Genomic DNA, 13,382 nt, shown 5'->3' with positions numbered 1-13,382 from the left:
CCCCAGCCCCCCCATAATTAAGTACCTTGGAAGTCTCTACTGCTCTACCCTTCCTTAGCCTCCTGTTCAGTCCTTGGTACCACTGGTGACAAGGATGGCAGTTATGATTTTGGGATGTGGACACCTGTCCACCAAGATTTGTATTGAGACCAGTACATTTCGCATAGGGCGTCACTGAACTGCTTTTAAGATGGCTATAACTTTTGGTGACTACCAACTTGAACTGGATGTGAACCAGTGGCCTAGAGGTAAAAAAGCCCTGTTTCCATTGTCACTTTCCTGAGCTCTGATGTAGCTTTTTATTGGCTTTGCAGGACAAAATGTAACGATAACTGGGAGACTACAAGCAATCAGGGTGTATGAACTGGCAACATAAAGGCTGATGGAATGAGATCTTTTTGTGCATGTATGCTTACTGTGGATTATGGCATTGGAAGAGTTACAGAACTGTTATGCTGCTTAGAATGTGCAAGGTTTGTTATAAAATTGGAAAAATCGTGTCAGATTTAAATCTCTGAAGATCGTTATTTAGTGGGTGCGTCTAAAAATATTTGTTAGCTTTGGTGTCCAGCGTGAAAATGTATGTCTTCAGAGAACTTATAAGTAGTAAATCAGTACAGATCAATTGGAATGGTTTAAATCTTGGCGTCCTTCTCTTTCTGTTAAGACTGGCATACTAGCTTAATTGTTTGCGCTTCTGAATTTTTACATTTCAATCATTGAAATTTGTCAAATATGCTAGTAATTTTTAAGTTTGTCTATTCAAGTCTTTGCACAAAAGATACTTGTAGGGGTTGAAATCTCTCTTCCTAGTCCTATATTCGGTAAGGATGGGTGGGAGGGCAAGGGTAGAGATGTTCAGATCAGTTGAACAAGCTACAGCTTCCATATTAGTGTATAGCCAGGACTGAGTGGTAAGTATGATGGATGGAAGGCAGTTCAAGTACCATTGTTCAATCCTTCCCTCAGTTAGTCCTTTTCGGTTTGTCTTAAGGCCGTAATACTGCAAGGGGATCATCTTGCATAGTTCCGTTAAAGTCAGTGGTAAGAATCGACATGGCCAAAGTGCTTTGCAGGATCAGGCCCTAATATTACAAGGTTTTTGAAGCAGGAAATTTGTCTTTATCTGTATAGTAAAGCATAACGTTTATCTATGGTGGAATATAAGTAGCCAAACTAATTTTCAATACAGTTTGTATTCCTTTACAGCACTGAGGTCCCAGTCCAGCAAGACATTTAAGTGTGAATAGTTCTGCTGAAGTCAGTGACATTACTCACATGCTTAACTTTAAACATGGGCTTAAATGCCTTGCTGGATAAGGACTTGTGGCCAGAACACTTTTTCACTAATTCTGCACATGGAAAATATGCCTAGATGTTTTTTAGGAACTGTTGTTGAGCTTCGCACTACTTGAGAAAAGAGTTTAAGAACTCTTTGCTTAGGTTGACCATCTCTCATATTTTTGGATTGTTGGAATCTTAATGTGTGGATTAATTCACACTGCTAAAAGTACCATTGTAGAAGTTGTTAAAATTTTATTGGCTGCCTTGGTATACCTTAGAGAGACAAGGTGGGTGAGGTAGTATCTTTTATTGGACTAGTTTCTGTTGGTGAGAGAGACAAGTTTCGAGCTTACATAGAGCTCTTCTTAAGCTCTTCTACCTTAAGGCTGTGTCTAGATGACAGACCTTACAATGGCACAGCTGTACTGATGCAGCTGCAACACTCTAAGGTCTCCCATGTAGCTGCTCTATGCCGACAGGAGAGAGCTCTCCCATTGGCATAATTAAAGCTACCGCCGCTTGTTGGAAGTGGTAGGTCAATGGGAGTGAGTCTCCCGCTGACATAGCACTGTCCACCCCTGCACTGCTGTCAGTGAAATTTGTGTTTGGTCAGGGGTGTTTTTTTTTTCTTCCACACCCCTGACTGACAAAAATGCTTGTGTAGACATAGCCTAAGTGATGTGATGAGAACAGGAGCAATAGCTGATTCTTGTCGACTTGACTTCATTTCCTGATTAGCAGGCATGTATTTGTAAAGGGAAAAGGATTATTATGCTAGTTTAGATGTAGTGTACACAGCAAATTAAAATATCTAAAGTAAAATCTTAATCTTTAATTTTATATTTTGAGACTGTGCTAAGTATTTAATTAGCATAGTGTACAGAATAAACGGTGATCATTTAAAAGAAATAAACTAAATTTTGCTATCACTTGCTTTTGAGCATGGATGGATTGCATGCTGGGTGAGTCTTTATGATCTAGATTTAAATATAAATTAATTTTTCATGTCTTTAATGTTCCTATTTTTGACTACCAATATCTGTGTTTAAACAAGGTATTGTTCCAACACAACCACTCTTTTCCAATTTAATCCCACCATGAAGGTCCTAATACTCATATTGATGTCACTTCCAGTGCAGTGGTAATGTCATCAACAGCATGATTTATGATTTTATCAAGGTCAAGCAGCAGGGGAAAGCATTTTTGTTAAGACACAAGTGCATTATTGTGTTCAAAGCTCAAATTGATTTTTCATAGGCCGTTGGGAGCACAGTTTCTCCCTATCATAAAGTAGCAGCAGAGTCAATCCATATTTTCTGCTGCAGACCTGAGGTTTTGGTAATATTTCTAAGGCCATGTCTACACTGCAGAATTAAGCCGACCTAATTTATGTTGGCATACAGCTGCCACAGTAATTGCACCGCTTGTGCATGTCTGCACTTTGCTCTTTGTGTCAGCAACGCCCGTCCTCACCAGGAGCATTTGTATTTATTGTAGAGTCCATGTGAGGCATTTTGGGATGGCTCCTGAAAGCCAGTAACGGTCAACGTAAGCGATGCAGTGTCTGCACTGTCAACATGACTACATAAACCTTGACTCTGTGCTGCTCGTGGAGGTGCAGTTATTAAGTTGGCATAGCAGGGCAGTTATGTTGGGAGGAGTGAAATGTGAGTGTAGACAATTCCATAGTTATGTCGATGTAAGCTGTCTTGCATCAACCTAACTCTAGTGTAGACCATACTTAAGTGTGTTTAACCCACTGTCACCCCTTCGTTGAGGATGTAGTCAATGGATCTACATAGTTGTGAATCTATTGGCCATGTCCCTCCCTGCACCTCCTTCAGCTGATTCTATGCCCTCCATGTGCCCATAGGTAGAACTTCAGTGGCATGATCTCTCAGAATCCTGCCATCCCTTTGTGGTGGAACTGCACCACTTTTTTTCAAGAGTTGTTTAGCCTGTATTTGGGCTGGAGAATTGGAGTCACATAGCCAGAAAGATGTGAACCACAATTTGGGAAAGGGACACAGAAAGTGAAAAACTAACCAAATAGCTCATTGGGGTTGTTTTTTTCCTGCAAGGAATCTTCAGAGTGAGAGTTCTTTGTTTTTCAAAGCATGTAGCCCAATACTTCATCTGTTTTTTTTAAGGAATAGCACTTTAAATTAGTTGAGCTTCAGGGAGCGTGTCTCAGCCCACATGGAGTTATAGTAGTATTGGATATATGTACATGGAAAAAGCAGATACAACTAAAAATAACATGTGCCCAAAGAAGGAAATGGGGCATTCAGTTCTTATTGTTTGACTTTCCTATTCAGTTCTAAAAAATTGGAATTCATAATAGTAAGAGATGTAAAAACATTTTACTTGTGTCCACAGAATAATTCTGAACTTTAAGTACTAAGAAGATGGATTTGTGTATTCAGATACTTAAGGCCCCATACATTGCACATTAGAAGGGAATATAACGGACCAAAAGTGAGATTTGGGGCTGACTATTGCAGGAGGGGAGCACAACTGATATGACCAAGTTGGTAGGAGCCCCTCTCCATGAGCATTACAAGTTTGGGGTTCTGGAGGGAGCCAGAACTGTGGAGTGGCTTCTCTGGATGGCACGTGTCCTCTTGAAATCCTGTGGATTATATGGCACAAAACCCTGAAGTATCAAAGCTTCCTCCCACCTCAGTGGGGCTAGTAGCAGACAGGAACCAATGGTAGAGTGGCCACATTCAGAGCTTACGCTGAAAGGCAGCCTCTTCATGATGCCTTGATACAATTGCAAGCCCACGCCTTACATCACTTCTGTGTCAACTAGCATTCCTCCACCCCATGAGGCAGCAACACTGGGCATTCCATGTCATGAAATGCACAGAACTTTTTTACACCTCCAAAGATTTTTCCACAGCAGGCGATGATATGAACCGTGACTTGAGTTTAAAATGTCAGATAGGAAATTGCTATATTGCAGCCGCAGTTTTTTTCAACTCTTGAGGGATGTTAGTTTTTATACTTTCAGATAGTGCTATCTTAAATGCTTATTTTGGAAAGTAAAGTTTTGGTCAGGAGGCCTTTTTTAGGAATAAATAGTTGCATTAAAAATAGTCAAGTTCTTTCTGTTGTGGTTAATATTACTTTTTACCTGCACAGGTTGTTCTTGTAAGCCTCTAGGCTGAAACAGCATTGCTAATTCTGTGTTCAGCCTGAGGCCTCAGCTACACCAGGCATTTTTAGGAGATAAATGTTAGAGCAGCTCCATGGCAGGAGCACTGAGGAATGCATGTCTCAGGTGATGAATGACTTACTGCCATGTGATCCATACCTACTCAGGTCATATCTACACTACAGCAGCACAGCTACGGCGCTGCAGCTGTGCCATTGTAGTACAGACACTTCCCACCTTGCTGGAAGGGGGTTTTCTGCCAATGTTAGTTAATCCATCTCTCCAAGAGGTGGTAGCTAGGGCCATGGAAAAATTGTTCTGTGGACCTAGATTGGTCTACCCTGGGGGTTAGGTCATCCTACCTACGGCACTAAATTTTTCAGAGCCCTGAGCTACGTAACTAGGTTGATCTAATTTTTAAGAGTGGACCAGGCCTCAGAGTGCACTTAGACAACATGGTGAGTTTAAAACAAAAATAAATAGGGACCCGGTCTAGTATTTCCCTCTCCTGCTGCCACCTGCAGAGTTGCACTAACGTTAACAGCTGTAGTGAAATGATAGATTTCCTAAAAGTTCAGTTCAAGCACAACCAGGGATAACACTATGGTTTTATGTGCAATATCTCATATTTTGTTGTTCTAAGTAAAAATTCTGTCATCTTAGGTGTCCTCTCCATTGCTGGAAGTTTGTAATGGAGGTAGCCCATTCTGTATGGTCCTCTGCTAATCTCTTTGTGGATGAATAGTCACTTTGATCCACCCATATCAAAAATTCAGTCACCCTCACATACACATGCTGTAGAAACCCTTTCTGTGTTTTGCGTGATCTCTTTGATTATAAACTCATTGAGGCAGGAACTCTTATCTTCTGTGCTGTACAACAGCAAACATGGATAATGCTTAACAAAAATACATTTTTATTCTAAATCTTCCTAAATTATTGTATTCCTTCTCTTCTGCAATTCCTTTCACCCCACCTGATATTCAGCTTTATGTTCCTTTAACATCAATTATGAGTACTATAGGAAATGATGGCTTCAGTTTGCTATTAGTACTAATGGATCAGAAGTGAAAATTGACTTGATGGGTCATCAGAGCAGAAAAAGGGGTAGTAGCTTGATTCTTTAAAGTGCCATTGTCTCTTGCTACTGAGATGTAAGGTCGTCTTTGCAATGAGTGTGACAATAAGGGGATGTTGAGTTGTAATTAATGAGTGTAGTATCTCAAAAAATAAGACTACCAAAGTTTTATCTTTAACAAATTCCCTTTACGCTGATTTGTGCAAGGGGAGGATACAACAAACTTACCATACAAATTTGAACTTTGCTGAAGTATGAATCAATTCAAATATTCTGATATAGCTGCTGTATTCAGTTGTCGTACCTCAGTATTGAAGGCATCTCTTACTAGATCAGAGTGGTTGCTATACATACTATGTTTACTATGAACAGCTGGATAAAGGTATAGTATGGCACATCTTTAATTTTCTGCTGCTTGCTAGTTTGTCCTGTGATACTGTTGTCAAATATCTATATAGGTTTGCTTTATTTGGAGTATATTACAGTGAAGGGTTAAAATAAGTAATTTCTTTGCTACTTGATCACACTTAGACAGAATTGCTTATCAGGTCAGAGAAGATTATGAAGCATGAGAGGTGATACAGTTTCCAGAATTTGGTAACCAAGGGCATGAAAATCCTTCTTTCTTAATGAAACCTCAGGAAAATTGCAAATTACATGTCTTTCAAGATTGATGTAGTAAATGACTTGAGTATACCCTACATCATTATCTTATATTCACAGGTCCGATGAACACTTATTCTAAAATAAAAGGAGTACTTGTGGCACCTAAGAGACTAACACATTTATTTGAGCATAAGCTTTCGTGAGCTACAGCTCACTTCATCAGATGCGTTCCAATGAAGTGAGCTGTAGCTCACGAAAGCTTATGCTCAAATAAATGTGTTAGTCTCTTAGGTGCCACAAGTACTCCTTTTCTTTTTGCGAATACAGACTAACACGGCTGCTACTCTGAAACTTATTCTAAAATGCCACTTAAAAACCTGTAGCAAAGAGAAAAATAAACTTGATCACTCCAATTTTTCTTATAGTTAAACTGGCATTGTGTAAACAATCATTACTTTTATAAAAATTGTATTTGTAACTGTGAATGAGGTTCATCAGGTTGGAGGTCTCATTCTTTCACGATTCATTGAACACTACTAGCCTAGTTGGGGAAACTAATGTATGAACAGCAAACCTTGAAGGTGTTTTAATATTTAAAAATCAAGTGGGATTGTTGCCTCTGAGTCTTGTCATTTAAAGATGTCTAGGAATCTTTGCAAAAACAAAATGTCCATACTTTAATTTGAGTAAGCCTTATTCATGCAAGTCAGCATGATGGTCAACTGAGGCTTAGTAGAAGCCCTTCACTAGAACAACATGAATATTGCAGGTCAGGAATATACTGTGCTGGCTGAACTGTGTGTGAGGAAACAAACAATGCTTTGTCCACAGTAAGCTTGGCTTCACTCACTTCCTCACTTTTACTACAGCAAAATCAACTCAAATTTAAGAGGTGTTTAAAAAAAAAAAAATCATACCCATTCCATAAGTTCTCAGCACATGAAAGGGTGGAGTAGTTTCCCTGAAACTAGGTCTTTTATGGAATTTGTGCTCTTGTGTGTGAAGTTTCAGAGGCAGGTAAAAAGTGATAAGTCTCTAGTGCTCACGATGCACATAACCACCAAAAAGTGCTCACTCTGCATCTTGGGAAGCTGTCCTATGTGAGCCGCTAATCTTAACTTTTGCTTTCTTATTCATGAGAATCTGATTGGAGGAAAATATCTCTGCAAGTACTCCCATGAATGTCATGTATCACACCAGTTCTCAGATCATTCATGGTTCTGGGCTTCCCTTTTACTCTCCAGAAACAAAGAACAGATTAGTTTTGTCAGTCATTCTTGTTTGACAGGGTTCAACCTCTTTGAACAAAAAGGTATGACTTGTGTCTCTGGATAGTTTCTCGATTCCTGTCTGTTCTATAGAGCATATAAAGGAGAAAACTCCATATACTTTTGCAATTTTTTTTGCTCCCCTATTAATTGGCCTTTACCTCCTTCAGTGGGCAGTTTTTGGAGGGTTCAGCTCTTCAAGGAATGGATTTTTCTCTCCTTCAGCCACAGCTCCATTATTATAGAGAGAGGATTAAAATAGCAGTCAGTCAGTCAAAAAGGAATTGAAATAGATGTTATAACTGGGCTATATTGATATAGGAGGGCCCTACAAGAGTCAGGATCTCAGCCCTTGACCAGACTCTGTCTGAACATGGAATTGAAAAGTCTTCTTTGAAATGAGATTTCTAAAGAAGTGAATATTCTGGGATATGAGTTTAGTTTAATCAGAATCCAATTTTAGAACGATTGTCTATGTAAACTTGTTAAATCAGCTCACACATTACTCACATTAACATATATCTGCTGTTTTTAAATTTGAGAAAGGCACCACCAACTTTCCATCCCAAGTAGGCTGACTTCTTTTAATCTTCTTTTCTGACACTGAGCCTCCAGGAGTTTAGTCTCCCTGTACTTCTCAATAAGCAGCATTATGATTACAGGAACATCTGTAGAGAGTATTGGCATAAGAGCCCTGAGCTATTGAGAAGAAATGCTTTATTTTCCACCAGAAGCATCCCCAATATGTAACTATCTGAAGGCATTAAAGTTGTGCTCTATGCAAGCAGTAGCTTTATGGGCAAAAAGAGCATGCTGTCCAACAGAAGTGATCTCCTGGGCTGGAACTTCATCTTGTGTATTTTTGAATGTGTTCACACAGTTAGCTACACTTGCAGCTATCACCTGATGGAGCTTTTAGGAGGGTACTCCTCATTGTGGCTTCAGAAAATGCATCAGTAGGACCATTCTGTCTGGATGAATGTTTGTTCAAATCACTGTTGGAGTCCCCAAAGACTGGATGATATAGTCCCTTTGTTGTTAGTCCAACTTGTTAATTTTATCATGGGGTCAATATTAGGCAAGGGGAGAGGGAGTCTCTGAATCTGTGCTTTCTCTCAAGAACTGTGTAAGTTGATTGCAACACATCTAGGTTCTGCTACCATTGGAAGTTGTACGCTTTTCAGTGTAGAATATAGTTTGGGTGAGATCTTATTTTGTTGCTTTTAGGTAATGTAGAACACTCTTTTTTGTAGTATACTTTGGCTTGGTGCATAGGGTTCTAGTATTAGTCAAACCAGTTTTACATCACTAAAGGAACAAAGAAAAGTAGTACTTGTGGCACTTTAGAGACTAACCAATTTATTTGAGCATAAGCTTTCGTGAGCTACAGCTCACTTCATCGGATGCATCAAAGGAACAAAGTGCATCAAATATACATTATCTCTTGAAGATCGCTTTTACAGCCTCCTCAGTAAAAACCAACCGCGCTTTCACGAAACACTCGTAGCCTGTATTCTTTATTTCACTGGTTTAATGTGTTCAGTATTAGGGGCAATCAAGTAAGGAAGGAGATGAAAACTATGGTAGTAGCATAACCTGGTGTAAAATCTAATTCAGTGCATTATCTGATGGAGGATACATAACTTAAGAAGGGCTCACTCTTTCAGTAGCCTAGCAAAGATGTGTGTGAGCGCTCAATGCACGATACATTTCAAAATGGTTGATGAAGTAGGTGTCTAAATGTGTTGAAACAACTTTTTGCTAAACTACGTTTATCTTTGAAAACTAGTTAGGAGGGGATGTTATTGTAAGTATTTGCTAGGTTATGATGATGTCATTGGTTGCTCTGTCACAGCTGGAATTAGTTGTAAATTGCTTGGATCAACAACACAGACTGCTTCCACTCCTTTGATTTTAATGCATATTTTTTGTTTTTAGAAGAAAATATGCTGCTGTTGGAATTTCCTTTCTTTAAGCTCTCCAAAACCATTAACTCATTGATTCAGCTGATCTAATAATAAGAGATGACACAAATTCTAAACATATGTTGTCTCCATACTTCAAATTTTCTAAAAATTAAATTGCTTCTAATTTTCCCTTTGCATAGTTGTCAAACAACCAAGCATCGGAAATTGCATGTTCATGCAGGTTTCAGAGTAGCAGCCGTGTTAGTCTGTATCCGCAAAAAGAACAGGAGGACTTGTGGCACCTTAGAGACTAACCAATTTATTTGAGCATAAGCTTTCATGAGCTACAGGTCACTTCATCGGATGCAGATACTTTACCATATCATGAAACAAGGTTTAACTGGGGTGTATTATAATCATGTGTCCTTTACAAGTTTACCTCCCTCCCCCTTTGCAGTCTTGCAGTTTTCAATCCACAGCGTATATTTTTTCTCATTATCCCAGGTTTCCTAGTGGCTCTTATAATTTTTTGTTCTCTTTTAAATGTGCTTTAAGCATTCTTGAAGCTAAAGGTCTTTTATTACAATTATAGAAAAAAAAAACTGTGGAGTGGAGCAATTTTCTTTGCATCCATTGAAAATTGAGCCAGAGTTGTTATGGCCAAAATTGGTTCTTCCCGTCTTGACAAGGAATTACTAAGTGCACTGTTGTGTGGTGTTGTCTGGACAGACTGCTACAAGTTCAGTTGGTTCAGACTAGTTGAATCTGAGGGTGCAACTAACATGTTTTTTACCTGGAAACGTGGATTCTACTTTTCGGGTAAGGAGGTTAGATTTCCTCAAGTATGGTTAGATTTTCTTTGCTCTCCTTACTTGTCACTTCAGCTATGTTCTGTTGTGTTGTGTTGGATTTTTAGTATAACTTTCCCATGTGATCCCAAGGAAAAGGATTCCACCCCCCCCCCCCAACTATTTTTGGTGCGATTGTTAATTGTGAGTAGCATAGGCCTACCTTTTTTTGGAGCTGGGAGACAACAATTGTAGTTTAACAAACAGGTTAATCATGAGCAGCAGTACAAACTACCTCTTCATCCATCTGCCCCTTGATACTGATGCGCTTCTAGCCTGACCTGGAGATGCCAGCTCTGGGAATGAGAGGGAGGTTCACATTTGTGCCGTTGGCCTCTCCTCTAGGACTGCAAAAAGAGTTGCAGTTAGTGCCATTTGTGATATTTTTGTAGTGTAGACAATTGTCTACTGAGCTGGTCTGAATCGCAACTCACCGGTTTTAAACAAACAGTCTTGAGGAAAAAGGCCCTATTTTCTGTACACTGAACCATCCAGTCTTCTCAAGTGTCACTGCAACCTACAATGACAACAACAGAATATCAACATCACAGTGAAGGTAGTCAAATCTCTGACTCCAGCTTCGTGTTTGAAACGCTGAACAGGTTTTCTGTGCCAAAATACCACTTGTCACAATGCTTTTGGGTATATTTTAGAAGACACATGTGGCCTTTGAGCTCCTTTATCCATTATGATGATGGTTTAACTCATACCCTCAGTCCTGGTGCCCAGTTACTTTTAGTGTCTACACCTCTGAACAAATTATATTCATCCATGTAAGGGTACTAGACTTCCCTTAGCCTTGTGTGAGGTATTAACTTACTGTCTCCTTAAAGGTGCCAGTTTTGGAGGTGGGTGGGTGACTGGGTTGAGGGAAGTGTTCCTAAAGGAAATTTCATGCAGAAGATGAAGGAATGAGCCAATTGCTAAATATGTATTGTATCTAGTCACCTAAAAACCATCCTCACAGAGGTCTCTTCTCAACAGTGGTAATCTACTTCTTTTCCAGGATCTATTTCTCCATGTATGTGCTATGAAGTTAGGTTTCTCCTGAAGAGGAATTGATACCTTTGGAAACCTAATTCATTCTTCATGTGTGTTTGAAATTGCAGTGTGTCAGCTAGATACATTCATGTAGAATGCTGAGTATTTTACATATAACTTCCATATAAAACCTTTAATTTCTAGTGTGGTTTTGCTTTTAACAGTTGTGCATTTCTTGTTTTGGTAACTGCATAAAGAAATTCCAGCTCTGAAATACTTTAAACCCTTTTATTTGTCTAAAATGATAGTGTAATATAACTTGCTTAGCAAAATAACAGCTTTTGCATTCCATATGTACAGCTAGTGTTGCTATATGTTAGAGTTTAAGTAGAATAGATCCAAAATATGCTATTTTACAGCTGTGTTCCATCCACTCTTAACACTACTCAAATATTTCTTCTCTTTGAAAAGTAAATCTTTTTATATTGATCTCAAGTAATCTTAGAAATCTAAAGAAAAACCAAGCCACACTAAGACATATTACTCTCTGGTTTTGTTAAGATGAATATATATATAAAGCAACAAAGACAAAAAGCTAACATAGAGGCAGTATGTAATTGTGTGCAGCTTCAGGGTGTGGCTTTTCTTCCTTCTGATTCCTTTCCAGTTTCCATTAGTAATCATGAACATTTTTCTTTCTCTGTTTCATGCAGGCTTCCCCAAGTTTATGAAAAAGGTAGGGAGATAATTGTATTATGTGAGCAAGGAACTTTAACTTTAGAGATTTTTTAAAAAATATATTTAATAAAAAGAATTTTCTAGTCTTTTACTAATGTTTCTATTATGGTAATTTTGCCCAGTGGAGAGATGTATGATGGTGGTGGTGAAGTCTCTTGAGATAGCAGTAGTAATGCTTTTTGAGTAAGAATTTTAACACTACAGTAGCCTTATGAATTTAAATTTTATAAGTAGCCTAAATTTAGTCATTGGCTTTTTAATATTTACATCCAGGTTTGTGTTGACAATGTGCACAGTTACGAGATACAACTATAAATGTTGGGAAGCAGTTAAGGAAGTAACCTTACACAGTCCATATTTATATTACTTATATAAGTTGTGACAAAGCTCTGTCCTTGCCTCCGTGGGTCCCGCGTTTCCTGGCGGATTTCGCTAGCCTCAGAGGCTCACTGTGACCCTCCATGTAACCTTTCTCTCTCTCTAGAGACAAGGGTCACAGTCTACTGAGCCATTTTCATCATAAGCCAGTGAGGGAGGTAAGGAGAAGTTATCCTTCCTTGCACAGTCTCTGTTGTCTCCCAATGTCAGTGATTAATCAGGGGGCAAAGGTGAGGGGGGGAGCTCGGGCCCACCCTCTACTCCGGGTTCCAGCCCAGGGACCCTAATAGTATCAGCTATGGTAGCTGACCTTTTAGAAACATAACATGTACAATTCCCTGGGCTACTTTCCCCACAGCAGCCCTCACTTCCTCAAGCTCCACTTCACCCTAACCTCAGGGCCTCCTTCCTTGTGCCTGATATGGTGTGTACTACTCAGCCTCTCCAACAGCGCCACTTCCTCCCACAGCTCCTGACATGCACACCCACTTGACTGACTGGGAGGCTTTTAACTAGTTTCAGCCAGCCCCTGATTGGCTTCAGGTGTCCCAATCAACCTAGCCTTCTCCCTGCCTTCTGGAAAGTTCTTAATTGGCCCCAGGTGTCTTAATTGACCTGGAGCAGCTTCCATTTCACTTAAGCTAGTACCAGGGATTTGTTTAGCCTGGAGCTAATATATCTATCTCCCACTACTTTTCCATAGCCATCTGGCCTTGCCCCGTCACAAAGTATACAGTATATTTATATACTTTAAAAACAGTATTGATGCAACAGTTATATGATAATTAAAATCAGTCCGGAAATGCAAAAGGTGTTAATCCCAAATATTCTGGCAATATGGGGGCCACCCAGTCTTTGGGGGCAGCTTGGTGTCACTGTTGCTAGTAACGATGGAATGTGGTGGGTGTTTTGGGAGAGGCAGCTCTTCATGAGTGCCTCTGCAGGAGGAGAAGTTATGCACTATCCCGTGACAGATATTCCATTATGGGGGGAAAAGGCCAAAAATGCTCGCTAATCCTAATTTTCCAAAACTGCCCTGTTGCACCAGTCTAATCAACAGAGGACAAGATAAAGAAGGTTAACTAAGCTTTCTGTGTGCTTGGGAATGTTGGGATGAAGGAGGGCAAAATTGTG

General features: G+C 39.5%; 1 protein-coding gene across 6 annotated transcripts in view; it reads left to right on the top strand.

Moving 5' to 3' along the window:
• Nucleotides 1-13,382, top strand: part of GNB1 (G protein subunit beta 1) — an 87,299-nt gene that overhangs the window by 15,100 nt on the left and 58,817 nt on the right. Inside the window, exon 1 of one of the 6 annotated variants that reach the window (XM_043531482.1) lies at nucleotides 11,850-11,868. The exons of the other annotated variants lie outside the window; for them this stretch is intronic. The gene's annotated coding sequence lies outside the window, so the exon portion shown is untranslated. Of the gene's footprint in view, nucleotides 1-11,849; nucleotides 11,869-13,382 lie in introns of those variants that run through there. 6 annotated transcript variants of the gene reach the window in all.

The sequence above is a fragment of the Chelonia mydas genome, chromosome 18, assembly GCF_015237465.2.
Source record: "Chelonia mydas isolate rCheMyd1 chromosome 18, rCheMyd1.pri.v2, whole genome shotgun sequence".
Taxonomy (NCBI): domain Eukaryota; kingdom Metazoa; phylum Chordata; order Testudines; family Cheloniidae; genus Chelonia; species Chelonia mydas.
Note: the sequence above shows the minus strand (reverse complement) of the source record. Positions and strands in the feature narration are given on the sequence as shown.